We start from the raw sequence: 21,749 nt of genomic DNA on the forward strand, positions 1-21,749 counted from the left end.
AGATGCAGATCTTGCTATATACTTTCACTGCGCTAAGGTTAAGGTCATCATATATAGTGGACAGGTATCTTAAGATTGGGCTTTCAAACGATCAGAAAGAAAACATGAATTTAAAACTAAGTGTAGATATGGTATATAAATATTTCCAATGGGACAGAATAACTTTGACATACAAGAACATATATGTAAAATCTGCCTTTCATGTGATACCACAGGGAAGCAGTCCCCTTGCCCCCTGGTGATGAACATATAACGGGTGTTCCAACATCAAGAAGGGTGAAAGTGCAGAGATCCAACATGGAGAGGTGAGGCAGGGAAGAAACAACTAAAGTGAAGGTAGGATCCATTGACAGGAACCCTTTTATATTTTGTGTATTCATTTAAGTACATAATATCCTGCTTTTCTTTCACAGTGGAACTCAAGGCTGTGTACATCTTGACAAACCAGAAGGCAGTGAAGTAACATAATGAATTTTGAGTGGGGCCATCGTAATAATCACATGCCAAAGTAGTCACTATAAACTTTGACTTAAGATTATCATATTGTCCTTGCCTTAACTTGTCTCCTACAAAGGTTTGCCAACAGCTTTTCCAAGTTTTTCTGTAAGATCTTTAAGGAGGTGGTGAAAGTTCATGGAATGTCAAATGTGTCAGGCATGGGGAAATTCTTAACAGTCCACCTCCTAGTGCATGTAGTAGTCAAGGGATAGCCATCATGATGTCTTACAGGCTTTTTGGGCTCTCTTCAGCCCCAGCCAGCACAGCCAAAGGGGCAATAGTAGTTGCAATCCAACAAGATCTGGAGGGCCACAGGTTCCTACCCCTTATTAAGCCTGTATTTTACAAGTAATAAAGTCTGATTTCAGTGCTTTACGTATGTATATCTAAGTATGGATGTAGGATTTGAAAATGCTGCTTCTCTCACCCTCCCAAATTCTCATTAACCTCAGCAGGTCACTTGATTTCATGGCATTGTACTCTCAAAGCAGGCAAGCACCTTTATGCAGCTTGTCAGTGGATCTCTATAAAATGGCAGAGCTTTGTGTCAGAACTGTCTTGTTCTTGAACAGCAGATACCCAGAGACAATTACATTTCCACTCTGACAGCTTGATCTCTCCAATTTTCTCTTCCTCTCTCTCATGGTCCCTGGAAGGAAATGAGAAGATTTCACAAAGTTGCTAAAGATGCCAGTTGCCAGGGAAGCTGTGTTGTGTGAGCTTCATATTAAATCGGCCCCTCGTGTCGCAACGTGCAGGCTGGTGGCTCCTTAGTTGATAGTCAAGGGGAATATCTGCAGGACTGACTGCACAGTGACCTTAGGCTAAGAGCAGCAGAACAATGCCTCAGGGAAGCTCCAGAGATTTATTATAATATTCTTTGTTTACAGGAACTTTCAGGTATAACGGAGACTGACAGATACCCTGTTGCAAAGGTTATAGAGTAAAAACAACAACCCCTGAGGATGGTGATCTAGAGAGACAGGAAGTCCAATATGTACACTCATACTGTATACAAAATCCCTTTTAACTTGATAATGTTTAGTGTTCCCTAGAGCTATCCCTCTTGATAGACTGGCATAACGATTATCATGCTGTGCTGACTCTTCAGAGTCTCATGTCTTTGTTATCCCATTAGTCTAGTCAGATAATGTAGAGATGTCATCTTGCTTGGTTCATGTTTGCTCATCTTGTTCCTGGTGCCACCAAAGTTTAATCTATTTTATAAAACGATAAAGGTGCCAGTGAATATATGGTGCATGATGTAGAGACATTGCTTTCCTATAGGAAGCTGTTGTCAGCTGAGTATCCCGTTGAGTATCCTAGGAAGCAGCTCTGAAGCTGCTCCATAAATTCCAGACCTTCTTTCAGTGCTCCAGATTTTGCTTTGGAGGTCATTAACATACTGCAGTGAACCCAGGAGAGCTAATAGCCATCAAGCCTCAGAGAACCTTGTTCTTGGACATCTATCCAAACTTCTCTTTTCAACCCATCTGTTCTGCTCCAAACTTCCTTCTAACTAAAGAAGTTTGACTCTCTTAAGTTAGACTGCTGCTAAGCATTATGATGTCAGAATCTGTGATTTAGAAAGTTTGTTTTGCTTTACCAACTGAGCAAAAAACTCTGATTTCATCTTTAAAATATGGTGTATTGCTGTAGGACAATATAATTTGGATTCCATCAAAACTAATTTTGCATTGGTCCTGTCCCCCCACCCTGAAATAGTAAAATGCCAATCAAATATTCATGGAGTAGCAATGCTGAGAGTTGCTTAGCTTTGTATGCCCACATTTATCCCAGACCCGCTGTTTCCGGCATTTTAAGAATGGCAGTCTTTGCCTTTTTCCATAGCATGAGGTATGTTATTTGTTTAGTGTGAAAATAGGTTTGATGCAAGAGTAGGAATGGATGTGATGGCTACTGATGACCTAAAGGAACGGATATCTCTTTTGAGCAAGGCAAGCAGTGTGATTTATTTATGTAGATTCTAGAGGAACATTGCTGTGGTAGAGAAGGGCTGTCTCCCAGGTGTAAAGCTGCCTGTGTTCCCCACCTTCCAACCAAAGCATTTCAGAAGGATAAGTTAGAGAACAGGCACTTGCAAAAATATGGATGTTATTATGCAAACTTTATTATAGATATTTGTATAACACTCTTCAATAAAAACAAATCCTAGAGCAGTTTACATGTGAAGAAAATACAGATTTTCCTGTTATTCTGATGATCTGTGAAGCTATTAATTTGCACATTTTAATCCCATGTTGTTCAATAGATTTCTGTACCAGATAGAAGCCTTGTTGGAATAGAGATTTCAATAGATGGTCCATTTACACAATATTGTAGCTGTCTGTTTAGGTAGTGATGCTCTTCAAAGAAGGGACCCTCCAAATTTCTGTCCCACCTTCATGCTTCTCCATGATTAGTAGACCTATTAGTGAGATAGGAAAAGAACAGAAGATAGGACTTGGTGTTTATGCTGTATAAGTTAAGATTTTCTACATGTAGCAGTTAAGTGAGGTCAGGAATAGTCTGCTATCTCAAAAGTGCGGCTATTCCATTAAAGATTCTGATGGGAACTTCTCCAAGTTCCATGAATATGACCATAAATGGAGCTATTCATGATTAATTCCAGATTACCGGTATTAAATTTTGTAGATGCAATTTGAAAAAAAGAAATGGATGCTCATGTTATCTGTGGGTGGGTGTACCCTGTAGGGCTATTTACAGTTTGCTAAACAATGACTTTCCCTAGAAACTATTATTCTCCATTTTAGTTTCCCCCCATTATTGAATTATCAGATTTCCTTCTTTTAGGCTGGAATTTGAAATTACTTTTCCAATTTCAGTTTTATTTAAAATGTGTAGAGATGAAAAGTAATGTAAAAGAATAGGATTCAAGTCAATCTAGAGTAGAATGAAAAGGCTAGTGTTTGCTTCCCCCATGAGCAGAAGAGTTTGAGCTGTTGTAAAGTAGGACTATAGAGTAAGATCAGAGCCACCCCTAGGCATCGGGAAGCAGGGCAGTTGCTCTGGGCCCCACACTTGGTGATCTGCTCACCAGCCAGCTCCTCCCTCCCTGCCTGCTCGCCTTCGCCAGGCAGGGCGCAGCACTCGCTCGCTCTCTTTCCGCCCGGGACGGGGGCTCGCTTGCCTGCCTGCCTGCCCGCCCGCCATGCTGAAGCCACCACCGCTGCCGCCGCTCCTGCTGCAGTCAGCGAGCGGTAGCGGTAACCGCCTCAGGGACAGCGAGCTGGGCCTGCAGTTCCAGGACTGGTGCCTGCACACCTACAGCAGCGACTCGGCCAAGACTGTGACCCAGAGCAAATGTGGGGGGGCAACTTTGCTTTTGCCCCGGGCCCCGCACATGCTAAGGGAGGGCCTGAGTAAGATACATACTTATGAGAGAAACATGGCTTATAAAGGTTTAGAAAGAGAAGAAAAAACAATAGCCAATCTAATGATTAGCCATCCTGAAAATAACTGTGAAAAAAAGGGGGGGGACAGGAGAATGACATTGATAATAATATTCTCCCAAGGCAAAGAATAACTATCAGCTTTACACAAATTGGTGGTTACTAGAAGTCTAGACAGAAAACAGTGGTGGGTGGTGAAGATCTCAAATGTTGCAAGGAGATGAGCTCACATAGCTACTATGACAGATGTTGACAGAGATAAAAAACACACAAAGGATAAACAGAGCCAACAAGTAGGGGGGAGTTGCTGGTGAAGAGTCGGCACACTGTTATGTAGGTTCTTGTAAATGGCTGTTGCCCTGGCTGCCTGGATGGTCTACAAAAGAGAAAAGAATGTTACACAATAAAATGTAGGAGTCTGAAGAGCATGTGCATTGTAAACAAACAAAAAACTTGTATTTGACAGATTCTGCCCTTTGGGGGGAAAACTCTGAAGAAAATGTAATATAGTAGAAAGATTGCCGAGCATCTTCTGAAAAACGAATGAGGGGTTTAGGCATTGCGGTGAAAGGTGGGTGGGTGAAAACACAGGTACCCTTTCTGTGTGGAGCAGCAAACAAAAGAACTGCTGGTGAGAGGAAGGTGATGTCATTCTGCAATTGCCCAGAGAGAACGTTTTCTACATTAAAACCTGCTAAGTACTTGGAAACTTGTAAAACATATTAGCTTAGTAAGGGTGCTTTTGGCCTCTGATATATTCTGCATCTTTTTGGTTGAAAATGTGTCTCAAGAGCTAATTGACTCGGTCTTTAAGCACATTATAAGTAAAATAAAAAATCCAAATCTTTATTGCTTAGCCATAGGCCATCAGACATACAATACTACAATAAAAAGTGACTCACCACTCAAAGCATGACTGAAGCAAACTAATAGTATAATCCATGTTGTTGTTATGTGCCTTCAAGTCAATTACGACTTATGGCGACCCTATGAATCAGCACCCTCCAAGAGCATCTGTCATGGACCACCCTGTTCAGATCTTGTAAGTTCAAGTCTATGGATTCCTTTATGGAATCAATCCATCTGTTCTTTTCTTTTTTTCTACTCCCTTCTGTTTTCCCCAGCATTATGTCTTTTCTAGTGAATCATGTCTTCTCATGATGTGTTGTCCAAAGTATGATAACCTCAGTTTCATAATTTTAGCTGCTAGTGACAGTTCTGGTTTAATTTGTTCTAACACCCAATTATTTGTCTTTTTTGTGGTCCATGGTATGCACAGAGCTCTACTCTAACACCACATTTCAAATGAGTTGATTTTTCTCTTATCCACTTTTGTCACTGTCCAACTTTCACATCCATACATAGAGATCGGGAACACCATGGTCTGAATGATCCTGACTTTAGTGTTCAGTGATACATCTTTGCATTTGAGGACCTTTTCTAGTTCTCTCATAGCGGCCCTCCCCAGTCCTAGCCTTCTTCTGATTTCTTGACTATTGTCTCCATTTTGGTTAATGACTGTGCCGAGGTATTGATAATCCTTGACAAGTTCAATGTCCTCATTGTTAACTTTAAAGTTACATAAATCTTCTGTTGTCATTACTTTAGTTTTTTTGACGTTCAGCTGTAGTCCTGCTTTTGTGCTTTCCTCTTTAACTTTCATCAGCATTCGTTTCAAATCATTACTGGTTTCCGCTAGTATCCATAGCAATCAATAGCAATAATTTTTAAAAAAATGGGAAGAGGATTAATTTACAATTTTATGAAGCAATGTTTCAGTACACCAATAAAGTAGCATAAGGAGAATGACCGATAGGAAACTTTTTTACACTGTAAGATTTACTGCAATGAATTTATAAACATAATGTAAAGAAATTGATAAATATTCAAATAAGAAAATGATTATGATAACCCAAAATTAAGACAGAAGTTAATAGATATACATTTGCAAGTAACATTTCAATAACTGGAACTTAGTGCCTAACTTAAAATAAAATATTAAAGTACCGTATATTCCGGCGTATAAGACGACTGGGCATATAAGATGACCCCCAACTTTTCCAGTTAAAATATAGAGTTTGGGATATACTCGCCCTGTCGTTTTATACATAAATGTGTGCAACTCAGCTAAGGGAAAAATGCAGAAACAGAAAGTATTTCCCCCCTAAGCATAGAAGATAGGGTTTTATTTTTCCAAACATACAGTTCAAGCAACTATTATATGTAAACGGACAAAGAAAGGGGGGAGAGATCAACAAAGAAACATAGCTATGCCGATGCCTTGCTTGCAAGGTAAATCCTGAGGTCAAGAGAGATGTGCAAGGCAATCCTAAACAAATTTATTAGAGAGTATCCCCACACACTGAACTTAATGGGACTTACTTCTGAGTAAACATGCATAAGATTGCACTGTCAAGGGCCTGCCTAATTCTCCCATTACAATCAAAAGGACATAAAAGTGGATTGTGCCCATATTTTAAGATTATGGGTGCAATCTGAGAATAATTTACCCCCATTTCTTAGTAGGAAAGGACGGGCGGGGGGAGGCTGCTGTCCTTCAGGCGTGCATAAAGGAGTAGTCCGGTACTATGCATCCAAGGTAGGTCCAATAAATTCAGGGAGGTTTTCTCCTAGGTAAATGTCCTTAGGATAGCCGCGCGGGGGGAGGAGCAGCCTTGAGGATGAGCAAAGGGCGCCCTTGGGCGAGAGGACTACTCTGCGGCGGCAGGAGGAGGAGGGAGGCGGGCTGCCGCTGCCGCCGCTCCCTCCTCCAGTCTGGCGTCTTTCGGCAGCAGGATATGGACTGGGGGGGGCACAAAGAAAAGCGGAGCCTGGAAGCTGGCATCACTCTACACTTTCAGTGCCTCTGCGGCAAAAGACCCCGGAAGGAACGGAAGCTGGAAGCTGTTCTACCTTTCCCTCTGGGGAAGGAAGGTGCCGCTCGCCCCGCCCCTCCTGGCTTGAAGCTCCTATTGGGTAGCCCGCTGCCCCGGAAGTGCTGGCCTGCGCTCGCCCTCGCTTCCGGAGAAGAGGGATGTCTGCAGAGTACGAGGCCGTCCAGCGGGGTCCTCTGCGCCTGAAGGGCGACGCCGGAGTGGCGCCCGCGGGGAAGCGGTAAGGGGCGCGCGGTGGAGCCCCGATGTTCTATCGGTGACGCTGAGACGCCGTCTAGATAGTCCTAGAAGGGAAACTTCCTGTATGCGGAGGCAGGAGTTCCTGATACTCTTGATGCATTTGTCTTCCTTTGAGTGGCAGGCGGGTGTTCAGCGTTTATAAACGCTCATTCGGCCTCTCTGGACCGCGACGCTCTCTCTGGACGGTGGCTGCGACTGCTTCCACTCCCGCTGCAGCTTTTTTTTTTACTTAATTTTCCCGCTCTTTTTCAGCACCCGGCGTATAAGACGACCCCCGACTTTGGAGAAGATTTTCCGGGGTTAAAAAGTCGTCTTATACGCCGGAATATACGGTACATTTTGTCTTAGGTTGACCAGAACTAAAACAGGATATTAGAAATACTCAACTGTATTCAATTCCAAGGAGTTCCTCGTAGGAAAGAACAAACTAGGTGTTTCCCCCTTCATATTATTGGAAAATAAATAATTTGATTTGCAATGCAATCCTATACATGTCTACTCAGAAGTAAGCTCCATTGAATTCAGTTGAACTTTACTCCCAGTTAAGGCTGCAGTCCAGTGCACACTTACCTGGGAGTAAGTCCCATTGAACCCAATGGAATTTACTTCTGAGTAGACATGTATTGGATTGCAGCATTAATAACCGAAAAGTGCACATTTCAACTAAATAGGTAAGAATGCATCCAATCCTCCCAGTTGTTTTTTTTAAAACCTCTTATTTGTGTTCCTCAAAATTTTGTAGATGTTTTGCCCAGGCAAGAGCCTCCAAATCATTTCAGTTTAGCGTTAGGTAGAATTCAGTGGTAACTTTACCTCTTCCAGCTATCTCTATGGAAAAGCTCACAGAGACACCCAAGAGGTTTTAATACTATATGTCTGTTCAACTCAGGATCTCTTGAGCTGATTGGCAGCTAGCAACAAAGTTCCTCAGTCAGCTTGCAGAGAGATCTGGCAGAGGTATGCTGGTGGGAAGAGGGGACAAAGGGAGAGCAGAAGATTCTTTTCTCCGTCTCCCTTATAAAAGTCAACATCCTGTTCATTCTTTGGCATCTCTGAGAAGCCTTGGTGGGATGAGTCTTTTAAAATTTTGGTATCCAGTGGCTCTCTATAGTTTCACTGATGCAAGCTGAAATCCATGACTGACTGAGTTCCTCTCCAAAAAGGTAATGGACATTCTTAACCTCAGAATGTCTACTCCAATAGCTGGACTAAACCAGCTGAACATCTTCCAATTCAAATTATGTTTAGCTGAGTTTCAGGCCAAACTACATGTTATATTAATGACATGGTTTGGCCTTGACTTTATTTCACAAACAGCCACTGTGTGAGGGGTGTAGGGATGGGGGAGAAATTTGATTCAGCTTGGATTGAAAGCCGAATCAATCAAATTTGCACTTTCTGCAACAACATGAGAACCAGAACACAGCCATCTTTTGAAATACACACTTGTCTGAATTTTGCAATGCAGATCTCCAATTAAAGGATGTTTGCAAAAGTGTATATATTAGGGGAAAATGTGCACTAAAATGAATATATTGGTGAAAATAACATACAAAATTTATTATATTAGGAAAAATTGCTTGCAAGAATGTGTACATTAGTCAAAACTACATGCAAAAGTTTGTTTCTTAGAAAAAGAATTTTCATGAGGATTTTCTTAAAAAAAATTGCAAATTGCTGCAGAAATGCAGGGAACTGCATTTAAGATTGTACAAATGAGAAACTGAGAGAAATGAAATTGACAGATCCCTAGTAGGATGTGTGTATCCAGGTCATGATGCTGGTTTAGGGACAGTGGGACTTTAACGTTTTGCCCCTCATTATGGTCCTGATCTGGATCAAGTTGCCCATGACTAATATTTGCATGCTCCAAATGCTTTATTCCCCATGCAAATAGCAGGTGTAGGTGGCCCAATCAATCCAGACATATATCCAAACATATCATTTTGCCCTTAGTTTCAGCATGTAAAAGTAGAACCTTGTGCAGAGTTTCAGGATGGGAAATTGTATACTTACAGAATTTTTTTATTTGAGAAGTTCAACTGTTGGGAAGAATGATCACTGCACTTGAAGCCTACTGGAGTTGACCTTTTGTATGATGATAAGACAATGAGGAAACAATTTTGGGTGCTTCCTTACAGAGATGTACTGCAGTGTGTAGCTGGTATATTTGTATCCAAAAATAAACTGTCCGAATTGCTACAGCTCTCTGTTTATTGCTCATTTCCTTCCTAAATTGCTTCATTCCAAGCCTAGACTTCTGCAATCTAAATAAATATATTAAAACATGAGGTTCCAAATGAAGCCTTTCAGTTGCTCCAGAGAGCTGTTACAGGGGAAGGGAGTGGATGGAGAAGGTCTCTGCCATTTTAAAAGCAAGTGTCTCAGAGGTAATCATCATCATCAGCTCCCTTGGATTATTCCAGAACTCATCAGGATGATCGTGTGCTTCCATTAGCCCCCACAGCTGGTCTTACTGATGCCAAGATGACATACAAAAATGTTGTTAGATTGGATGCATTTGATGTGGCTGACAAAAAATGCCTCCCATTGACACATGTATTTTGATCCAGTTGTCTTAAATGGCTCCATGTAGGATGAGGTGATCACATATTATTAAACTAGAAAAGCAAAATCAATATCTGACCCATTACATTTTGATTTGCATCTGATAGATGTTGTTTTGTATCCTGGGGAGTGCCGTTGCAAAATTGGATCTATTGGATTTTACAGATTTTTTAAAACCATATTTCCCCATTTGTAGGCAGACTAAAGTGGTTAGCATAATTTTTACACACACACACACACACACACACACACACACACACACCTTTTAATATATGAATTAACCAGTAATACACTGCTCCACTTAAACGTTTGGGACATACACGGTTTACCAGTGAAAGAACTATGAAAAAATAGCTGCTATGAATATTTGATGATACGATCCACTTATATTTCCTTATTCTGGTTAACTGACCCACCTCTTAAATATTCTTCTGCCAGTATTTGGTTCCAGTTCTATTAGTAAAGTTGAGTGAGGTTGGATCTTTCTGACATTCAGTGTTTTCACTTTCCATTTATCCCTCTCTCATGCTGAGAGAAATAAAAAAATGGTTCCTAATCCTTGTAATTGTTTAATAGACCATAGGTTGTATTGAAAGTACTGCTGTGCCAAAATCCATCCTCCAATTTTTTGTATGTTTCCTTTTCGTGAACCAGACTTCTGTTTTTCTGTTTTATTCACAAGGGTCTTTAGAATTTAATGTTGCATTTAATGTTGGTAGCTATGCTTAGCTCTGTATGAGAAAGGATGGGTTAGAAGAAATAAAATAATAATGTCTGTTAAAGGTTTCTCCACCACTCTACAGACCTCCGCCTCCCTGTGCTTTCTCATCTGAAAAATCGTCTTGGGAAGAATTACCTCATGTTGACTTCCCAGGGCTTTAACTGAAGCATGGAACACTGTGGAGGTTGGCTGCCAAGCACCTGAGATTGGTGCACTTCCTGATTTTGTTTGTGAGGCAGGTGCAAGAGATGCCCCTGCCCCCTTCAGCAATAGGAATAAAACAGCTGACAATGGTTTATGGGTGAAAACAGGCCACACCCTTATTGATCAGATCAAGTAAGTGGAGTTGCCGTGGCAGTAGGGCAAGGATCTGCTTTCGCTCTGGCAGCCCTTGCTGAAGCAATGTTGAATCAGCCCAACAAGCAGTTGAGGAATCTCTCTTGGGAGTAGTCCAAAAGATCCGTTAAACGTCTTTGTCAACTAATTTTCATTAAAAGTAAAAATATTTTAAAAGTAACAACAAACAGAAGCCTCCTTGGTTTCTTCTGCTTACAGGAAAGTCCAGCTGAAGACATAATCGGCATTTCAGGAAGCATAGTCACCTGGGAAGGCTACACAATGCAGACTACCAGAGAGATTGTGTGTAGATTAAAAGAGAGGACCCTCAAAAAACCCCTGCCACTTTATACATTTATTATTACTACTACAATTACTACTACTATTTATTGCCTGCCCTTCACCAGCAGGATCAGTGGGTTACAGCAGTATAAAATTCAGTATTAAAAGCAATTAATATAAATTACATTCACAAGAATAGGGTGGGTCCTGAAAACATACATCTCAAGTGCCAAAGGGCAAGTTAAAGAGGTGCATGTTTAGCATTTGCCACAAAGTGTACAGCAAAGATGCCAAGCACTCCTCTATGGAGAGGGAATTCCACAACCTAGGGGCTGCCACAGTGAATGCCGTCTCCCACCCACCCCCAAACTTCTGAGGGTGGTGGAACTACCAAGAGGGCCCCTTCTGCTGATTTTAATACCTGACAAAGTCTGTAGGGAAGGAGGCAGTCTGCCTGATATTTGGGGCCTTAGTCATTTTATTGGTTCATGACAGATGTTATTGGAGGTCACTGATTCATAGGATCACCATAAGTCGTAATCGACTTGAAGGCACATAACAAGAAGTCATTTTATGCCCTTTATGCATAAGCGTAAGCACCTCGAATTGAGCCCGGAAATGAACTGACAACCAATGCAACTGTTTTAGAACAGGGGGTTATATGAATTCTAAAAGAAACCCCAGTCAATAATCTGGCTGCTGCATTTTGGACCAGTTGAAGTTTCAGAGTCGTTTTCAAGGGCAGTACTACATGGAGCAGATTGCAATAATCCAATCTGGAAGTTACCAGAGCAGGGTGTGCTGTGCTAAGTCACCTCAAAGAGGCCAAAGCTGGTGAACCAGTCAGAGCAGGGAAAAGGCACTCCTAGTCACCTGGGCCTCAAGTGACAATGTTGGATCCAGGAGTACCCCCAAGCTATGAATCTGGTCCTTCCAGGGGAGTGCAACCCCATCCAGAACAGGCCGTCTTCCCATGTCCTGGACTCAAGAACCTGGAATACGTAACACCTCTGTCTTTTCAGGAATCAGTTTCAGTTTATTGGCCCACATCCAGCCTATCACTGCCCCCAAACACCTGTCTAGCACCTCAATCACCTCTCCTTGTTCAGATGGAAGAGAGAGATTGAGCTGGGTGTTGTCCACATACGGATGACACTCCAAAAATCCTGATGACAGCTTCCAGTGGCTTCATGTTAAATAGCATGGGGGACAGACTGGAACCTTGTGGAACACAACAAGAAAGCTCCCATGGTGTTGAACAGTAGCCTCCTATAACTACTTTTTGGAAACGTCCCTGGAGGTAGGAGCAGAACCACTGAAGCACAGTGGCCCCAACCCCCAGTTCTCTGAGCCACTCCAGAAAGATATCATGGTCAGTAATATCAAAAGCTGCTGAGAGATACAGAAGAATGAGTAGGGTTGCACCCCCCTATATCTCTCCCAACAATTGTCATCAACCAGGGTAATCAAGGCAGTTTCAATGCCATGACTGAAATGGCTCCAGATATTCACTCTCCTGCAAGCATGCCTGAAGCTAGACTGCCAACCACCTTCTCAAACACCTTGTCTCAAAAGGGGATAGTTGCCACTGGGCAATAGTTGTTTAACACTTCTGGGTTCAAGGAGGTCTTAAGGATAATTAATTAATTAAATCAATGGAAGAAATTTTAGGACCAGTATTAGTTGAAAGTAGTTCCGGAGGCATTTACCTTTGTCATTAAATAAATTCCCAATCCAGTTAAAATAAAAGCAAATGTCAATTTTTAAATATTTTTAACCAGTGATGTCATAAGTGTGCCAGTACTGGTGTCGATGTCAAAACTTGTGTCATGGATAACCTGTGATGCCTGGGTCTGAGGGCAAAATATCTCAGTCTGGAAAATTAATCCCAATTGGTAGTCTTGGTTGGTTCCCTGAAAGGGTTCTTCTTCAGCAGGTAACCATCTTAGTTGTTATAGGGATTCTTCCTGAAATAGAAATGGACTGCCTTCGTTGATCCTGACCTATGGTGACCCTATGAATAGGGTTTTCATGGTAAGTGGTATTCAGAGGTGGTTTTACCATTGCCTTCCTCTGAGTCTGAGAGGCAATGACTGGTCCAAGGTCATCCAGTAAGCTTCATGGCTGTGTGGGGATTTGAACCCTGGTCTCCCAGGTTGTAGTCCAACATTAACCACTACACCACTACCCTTTAACTATTCTAGACAGCAATGGGGGCTTGAGGATAGGGATGGGCAAGGTTTCCACTAAATGCGAAGGTGATACTGGTTTCCCAATAGTTCACATGTGCTCTATCTCTGATGGACCAATCCTGAATGCTGCAAGCATCTGCGGATGAATCCTGGAACTAGATTTTTTTTACAAAAATAAATGCATAGAATATAACTTAGAATATAAAGGGAAACTGACGGGCCTGTCTTTCGGCCTCTCTTTGCTTCCCTGTTTGCTAACAGCCTGTGAAACTGACTAGTTTCCTCTTTGCTTTCTACCTGGGGTAGTGATGGGGAGGATCAATGGCAGAGGCAAAGGGGGATATTGGATCGGTGGGAGAAAGGAGGGGAGAGAGAGAATGGCAAACAAAAGAGAGGCTAGCAAAACATCGGGACTTAATCGTATTGCTCTTGTAAAGGCTGAATCCTCATATGTTTCTCTGTTTCCCACTTCTCTCTCTCTCCCCTCCCTCTGTGTGTGTGTGTGTGTGTGTGTGTGTGTGTGTGTGTGTGTGTGAATCAAAGGAGGAGAAGTGGATGGAAGAAATGAGAGAGAGGGAGAGAGAGAGAGAGAGAATGAATCCCCAGAGTATTTTACAGCCTGATCTTATACATGCCGTGCCTATTCAGAAGTAAACCCCACTGAGTTTACGGGCCCAATTCAAGGTGTTGGTGTTGACCTATAAAACCCTATATGGTTTCGGCCCAGTTTATCTGAAGGAACGCCTCCATAATCACCAATTATGCCGCCTGACGAGATCAGCCTCGCAAGACCTTCTCTCGGTCCCACCGGTGAAAATAGCTAGACTGGTGCGGACTAGAGAGAGGGCATTTTCGATTGTGGCCCCCTCCCTCTGGAACTCCCTCCCTCTTGACCTGCGACACACACCCTCCCTGATAGGTTTCCACCGAGCCTTAAAGACCTGGCTATTCAGGCAGGCCTACGGGATTGGGGTGGATTAGTTTTATGATGCAGTAACTGATGTTGGTTTTAGATTGATTATAAATGTTTTTGATATGTATATTGTATTTTATATTATTATTATTGTACGTCGCCTAGAGTGTCCGTTGACCCAGACAGATAGGCGACTAACAAATAAAAGTTTATTATTATTATTATGAGTTCAGTGGGATTAACTTCCAGTTGCTACAGTTGTGGCTGCTGCCATCTGGTTCAAGTGTTTGGACACCACATTATGATAAATGCCGTTGACGCTGGTGGCAGGCCTCCTTCCCAGGTTTTTATAGACAGCACCTGAAAACGTTTTTTAGCAAGTCTACCCAGATATATAAAGGGAGTCATCTATATTTGTTTTAAAACATTTTGCTGATTTTATCTGTTTTATTGATAATTATTTTAGGTATATTTGGCTTTATAAATTATTTTGTAAATTTTAGCTAAGTTTTATTGAAAATTTTATTATGTACACTACTTAGAACGTTTGTGATTAAGCTATCTATGCATTTTTCTAAATAAATAAAATATTTACAACTCTCACATTTGCTTCCTTGTAAGAGGCAATAATACTTGGGGCTGTTGCACTTTTTCTTCGTATGGGTATATATTGAAATAAAATGGTCAATGGGTGAAGCAGTTTCAAAATAATTTGCTAAACCAGTGCCCAGCTATCCTGATTTCTGGGTCTCACATCTGTGTACCAATGTTTATTTAGTGTCTGATTTGGAGTCTGACAATTGCCAGCTATATGTAGTTCCTTAGAATGAATGTGACAAATTTCTACAGACTAAATGGGAGGCCATTTCCCCATAGCAACCATCTCTGTGGATCAGCTGCTACAAAGGCATGTTTTTCTAGCTCTCTGCGTTAAGGAGCACACTGGCTCCGACCAATCACTGGTATTGAAAGTTAGCTTTGGGGCTGTATATAATTATTTGTACTTATGTAGGCCTTGAGATGCATTTTCGGCTCTGCTCGTTTGACAGGCCTGTAGTGAATGGAAACAACTACTATTGGTTCCACAGCCAAGCCTGCTATCCATTTTAGAATTGTTGCAAAATTGTATATAATTTTAGATAGGAATGTTAGTCACCAGAAAAGTTGGACAATCTCCATTTACACAAGTGCTAACCATTATTTGTGATATGCAGAAATGTGTCTTTTGTGTTCCTGGGAATCTTTCATGCACCATTATGCCAATTGCACCTGGAGGTGGAGATGAGATGAATCTTTAATTCCCTGTCTTGCATGAAGTTCTGGGGCTTTCCGCTAGAGAATGGATTTATATCTGCTCAAAAGCTATTTGGCATGGTGCCTGGGAAAGCCAAAGACCTCTGATGCTCCCTGTGATGTTGTTAGGGGGTGGCTTCCCAAGCTTGACTTGAATTAGTTTGGAAATTAACTTTGTTCTGAAAAGAAAAAAAATGGAAAAGCTGAGAGTATTTTTCAAAGTAATACAAGTGTTGACAAATGATAATACCCTATCCCTGCCAGCCCTCCCCATCCCTAGAAACTTCACTGCTAGCTGCTGCCCCCAAACAACCTCTCCATTATCTGACAAGCAATGGTGGGAGCAGCAGAGGCAGAATGGGGGGAAGGAGAAGTAGGAGGAAAGTCCCACTCTTTCTTACTGTTCCTCCTGGTGCCATTTGCCAGGATATGGAGGAGTGTTGGATGACTGTGAGAGTTGGCAGTGAAGGTTTTTGAGGATGGAAGCAGCATCTTCTGAAATTGCCTTTACTGCATTATACAGCCACGAGGGTGGCTGTATACTATAGCCAGCATGGATTCTTCACATTCCACAATGTTAAATTGAAAATACTCCCCCATGCCATTCTGATGCTTCCCATAAGCTCATTGCAAAATAAAACCTTACAAAACTTTTAGTCCTGATCTCAGAAACGCTGGTTTAACAACCCACTACATTTCGTGGCAATAAACAAAACAGTCAGAAAGAATCGAGAGTTCAAAGTCTAAAGAGACAGCATAAAAACCGGGACCCCTGCTGGATTTTTCTGTCAGAATTCTCATAGTCTGTTGAAATTCATTAAAAATCAGCCAAGTTCAAAGAGTACCTATAATCCTGTTACTGACCTTGCACCATACGCTGACCTTCATCTTCTGCTGTTTAAAAGTTAAAAAAATGCCTGGCTGATTTTTAATTAATTTAAGAAATTTTGCATTGAACTCAATGATAGTGTTGGGCATGCTCAGTAAGAACCAACTGTCAGTGTTCTAAAAGCCAGACTCACAGCTGCTTGGCTTGGCTAATCAGGGGGCCACACCCACACCAGACTTTGATTTCATGTGATACAGTCATGGCTTCCCCCAAAGAATCCTGGAAAGTGTAGTTTGTGAAGGGTGCTGAGAGAAGAATCCTATTCCCCTGACAGACCTCCAGTGATCAGAGTGGTTTAACAGTCAGCTGTTCTGATTGAAGGTCTGTGAGGGGAACAGGGCATCTCCTAGCCACTCTTAGCACCCTTCACTAACTACACTTACCAGGATTCTTTGAGAGAAGTCATGACTGTCCAAAGTGAAATAAGGGTCTGGTGTGGAAGTGGCCAGGGACAGCTTTGGTTTAAATTTGGGTGGGAGGCTACATGTGCCTGCTGTAGAATAAAAAGGTGAGGGAAACCCTGAAAAGCAATGATACTGTTCACAATGTTTTCCTTTTGGGAAGGAAAGGGGCTTCCCCTCTGTCCAGTGCCCACCCATCCAATCTCCTCCCCTCCCCAACTTTTACCTCCCTGCTCCTCCGCTGGGTCAGTGTTGGACTACGACTGGGAGACCAGGGTTCGAATCCCCACACAGCCATGAAGCTCACTGGGTGACCTTGGGCCAGTCAATGCCTCTTAACATCAGAGGAAGGCAATGGTAAAACCGCCTCTGAATACCTTTTACCATGAAAACCCTATTCATAGGGCACGATAAGTCGGTATCGACTTATAAGCACTCCATTTCCAGTTTCAAACATGATTACACAGAAATAAATTCCATTCAACTCAAAAGTATGCAAATGATCAAACCTACCGTCCCTTCTCCTCCCTCCTATCCCCTCCCTCTTGCTCTTCCCCTTCCTATCCTCACTCCCTCCTCCATCCTATGGTCAGTTTTACCTATCTTAAGCATGATTGCATGGGAGTAAATACCATTAAACTCAAGCATGCAAATGATCAAACCTGCCATCCCCAGCCCCTTCCTTTGCCCTCCCCCTCCAATCCCTTCCTTCCCCCTCCCCCAACTCCCCTCTCCCCTCCCTTTCTCCTTCCCTCTCTTCTCCCCTCCCCCTGCTTCTCCCCCATGCTCAGTTTTACCTATCCTAACCATGGTTACATTGGACTCATTGAACTCAATAAGCATGAAAATGATCAGACTTGGCTTTCCCCTCCTTCCCCTCTCCTCTCCCTTCCTCCTCCCCTCCCCTCTTCCTTCTTCCTCGTTCCCTGGCCACTCCAGCCATCCCTCCCTCCCTCTGTCAGTTTTACCTATCCTAAGCATGATTGTATGTGAATAAATCCCACTGAACTCAATAAGCATGCAAATGATCAAACTTGACCTTCTCCCCTCCCCCTCCTTCCTGCTCCCCTCCCCATCCTCCCCTCTGCCCTTCCCTCCTCCTCCCCTTCCCATCCCCTGTGGTCAGTTTCACCTATCCTAAGCATGATAGCAGGAGAGTAAATCTCACTGAACTCAATAAGCATGCAAATGATCAATCCATTCTCAGCAAGCTTGCACAGAATCCCATTTCTTACCTCCCAGATTAAATAGCAGAGAAATTTACTAACAGGCAAAAAACTCAAAAAACCTTGTGGTTTAAGAATGCACCAGGGGAGCAGGAGACCTAACCACCTCTCTGAGATATTGCACTGCCCTACAAATTTGTCAAAATGCCAACCCAATGCTCAGAGGCACATGTTACCAAATTCTTCCAAGCTACACAGGAAGTGGATTGGACTGTGAAAGACCAACCCAAATTGTGTTTGCATTTTGACCAATTTGTAGGGCAGTACAATATCTCAGAGAGGAGGTTAGGTCTTCTGCTCCCCTAGTGCATTCACTATAGCTGACCAATTTCCCTGCTTTTTAAAATTTGATAGAAATATTTGTTGGCTATAGGTACATTCTTAAACTGCAAGGTTTTTTGCTTATTAGTGAATAACTGTTAAAGGTACAGGAGCCCTGTCCCCTTTTGCATCTGTCCACCCTCATTGGATGCCTCTGTCCTTACTGCCTTCCTCAGTGTGGACCAAGGCTTCATGTTCAGTGCTAGAGCTTATCTCTGGAAGATATGAAATAATGGTAATAATAGAAAGCAGTGTATCCTTGCCCATTAACAGTAGCATTTCTGTACAGGGGTTAGCCAGCCAGCCTGCCACACCTTTCTCTATAAGCTGTAATACAATAACGTGTAAGGAGTTTCAGCAGGTCAGTTCAGCAGCATCACATTCCAATTTTCCATTTTTTTGTTTTCCAGCTGAAACACAACATTTGGTGGCTCCAAGAGGCAGCTGAACATGCTTGGGGTTTTTTTTTTAGTAACAGGAGGTTGCCCTCTTTGGGAGGGGGATATTTTCTATTTTTGTATATTATTATGCATGCCCCAATCTCCCAAGTGCTGAAAGATTTCAGGGGTACCAGCACATTCCTCAGGTTTGGTTTATTTACAATGATCACTGCAGATGGTGGCGTCTTTGTGATATATGGTTTTATTTACACATATATACAGGCTGAACATAAGATGGAAGGACTCGTAGCATCTCAACTGTCCGATAAATCTTAATTCCCCTTTAGGTTTCTGGAGTGCCCCTCAAAGCCATAGCTTTGGATTCAGCACAAGTTGCACCCCTGTGTCTCTTACCAACTCAGTTTAAGAGATTGGCCCCAGATCTACTGTATTTGTACATTCACTGATGACATCGTCCCCTCCAGGGAAGGGGAAAAGGCCTGCCCTCTGTAGCCCTCCTTCTGGAAGCATCTCCAGCTATATCATTTCTGTGACAACCAGTCACCTGTATGCTTTAGGCATTTAAAGAGATACTTAACAACTCAGGTAGAGCCGTTACCTTATAAAGAGAGTGGTCTGACCACTTTAATAGTATCTTTTACAGACTCCCATCTTACAGATACAAAACCACAGTCTTGGAGGAGATCCCAAAGATGACATCCAGAATAACTGCCCAAGCCTATAACAAGACCTTGAGATTCACTGAAGGAAGCTGATATCTCTCGTTTCTCGGTGGTCTCATTTTGGCCCCAATCCTGTCAGCACTCAACTACCAAAGTTCCCTGTTAGAAGAAATGGAGTGGCTCTGAGCACAGGGAGGAAACATTCCCGGAAGAATTAAATCCCTGCTCTCACGGGCACCAACAGTTTTATACTCCTGAATATGAATCTTCTGCTTTCCTTAGTCTGAATTTTGATTCATAGTTTACTAGTAGACTGAAGTTGCACATCTTTTAACATGATGACTAAACATGTTTTCCTGTCATTTTTAATTATATGATATAAAATGTGGTACAACAGCATGGACGTGAATTAGTTGAGGTCAGTAATGCTTAAATCCTGTTGATTGCAATTGAAGAGAGTAAAGCATATGATGTGTCTAACTCTTCTCATTGAAATCAATGGGGCTTACAAATGCATAAATTTGGCTGGATGGTGCCCTGTGCTTGGCAAGCTGTATAACAAAATTTAATAATTATTGTGCTCCTTTGCTCACTATCCTCAAAGCAATGATGCAAATGAGGTACCAGTTATTTAGTAAAACGTGACACTAATTGTGCATGTTGATTTCTCCCAGCCATTTCCAAACGAATTCTCATTATCTTCAAATAATTATTTTGCTGCTTAGTAAATGATGGAATGACAACCTGGCTATATAATGTGTTTACTAAAAGGATTCTGTTAACATTACCAAATATTAAAGGCTTTGCTCATTAATGGCTTTCATGCTGGTTAATATATTAGTACATACATTATATTTCAGAGATGTTTCTGCTGTCTTGGACTATGTATACAATATTGAACTACACAAAAGAGGTGTTTGCAGTTTAATTTTCCTGGGGTATTCCAGAATCTGCAACATCCCCCAAGTTATGTTCAAGTGACTCATTTCTTGGCTTGTCAAAGGAATAAATTTCAGTGCAAAAGTTGTGTCAAGAGTAGTACTTTAGTGTGTTTTAGCTAGAGATGGAAAAAGAAATATTAAAACTTATGGTTGATTTAAGACGATCCACAGCAAAAAATTAAATCAAAATCAAAATCCCAGATTGCAGATAAGGAAGGGGTGGGGAACATTTGGCTCTTCAGATGCTATTGAACTACAACTCCCATCGTCACTGGCCATTAGCCATGCTTATTGGGGCTGATGGGCCAAAGGTTCCCCACACGTGAGATAAGGTATCATATGTTTGTGTGCAACCCCGATTTAAAACAAAAAACAAAAATATCTGCCCTGTACATAAGTAGCATTTTTTATTTCCTTATTAGTGAAAGGTCTATGAAATTCCAGGAAAGAGTAACTTGGGCAAAAGGAGGACTTCAGGACTTTTCCCCACCATTCACCTGTCCTCCATCCCTTTGAAATTCCTAGAAAACCTACATAGCATCATAGTGGTATAGAGTGGGCACTTTGCATGCAAAGGTATAGTCCTCAGCACCTCCAGGTAAGGCTGGGAAAGAGACCTGTCTGAAACCCAGGAGAGCCACTGCCAGTTACTGTAGACCAGTGTGGCTAACCTGTGGTTGAATTCTTATTTCCACCAGTGACAGCCAGCATAACCAATGATCAGAGATTATGGGAGTTGTAGTCCAGCAATATATGAAGGGCCACAGGTTCCTCACCCCTGATGTAGCCATACTGAGCTAGATGCCCCCGTGATCTGACTTGGAATAAGGTGACTTCCTATGGTTCCCCTGTTCCATATTTTCCTCACTATTTTCTCCTCCCAACCCTCCTTGTTCTCATCTCTTTACTCCAGCTCATACCTCCCTGGCTGTTCTCCCCATTGCCCTGCCTTAAAGGCTTTCTCCCACAGTTCCACCACTTAGCTCAGCTGAATATCTCTGTGCTGAGCAAGGAAAAAGAGCATTAGAGGTAGGGCCATATCCCTAGAGAGCTTTGTTTGCTCTGTGATGGTGCCACTTTTTTCAAGAATTGCAAACATTTATTTTGAACAATTTCTAGAGGGTATCTGTGTTAGCCTGTTGCAACAACAACAACAAAAAGCCAGTCTTGTGGCAGCTTAATGACTAGTACATTTATTGTGGCAAAAGCTTTACTAGACTGTAGTTCGCTTCATCACATACATGAACTGTTATCTTGAGTTGCAAGGATAAAATTGAGGTTGGGGAATTCTAAACCTGAAGGTCCTTATTTATTTTGAAGCACCTTTTGATCAACATCTTCCTCATCAGCTCAAATATTATAGATTTTGATGTGAGGTATGGAAAGAATTTTCTGTGACCTGAAAATTCTGTGACCTGAAAATTGGCAACTGCCAATATCTTGGATTAAAAGCAGAAATCACCAATATGGAGCACATCAGGGATGGAGAACCTGTTGCACTGAAGTTCCCACCATCCCTGACCATTGACCCTGCTGGTGAGGCTGATTGGAGATGGTG

The 21,749-nt window shown here is 42.1% G+C and overlaps 1 long non-coding RNA gene across 1 annotated transcript in view; it reads left to right on the plus strand.

Moving 5' to 3' along the window:
• The first annotated feature begins 221 nt into the window (after nt 1-221).
• Nucleotides 222-21,749, plus strand: part of LOC133384292 (uncharacterized) — a 67,420-nt gene continuing 45,892 nt past the window's right edge. Inside the window, exon 1 of the long non-coding RNA XR_009762486.1 lies at nt 222-336. This is a non-coding gene — a long non-coding RNA (uncharacterized LOC133384292). The remainder of the gene's footprint in view (nt 337-21,749) is intronic.

The sequence above is a fragment of the Rhineura floridana genome, chromosome 4 (genome assembly GCF_030035675.1).
Source record: "Rhineura floridana isolate rRhiFlo1 chromosome 4, rRhiFlo1.hap2, whole genome shotgun sequence".
Lineage (NCBI taxonomy): Eukaryota > Metazoa > Chordata > Lepidosauria > Squamata > Rhineuridae > Rhineura > Rhineura floridana.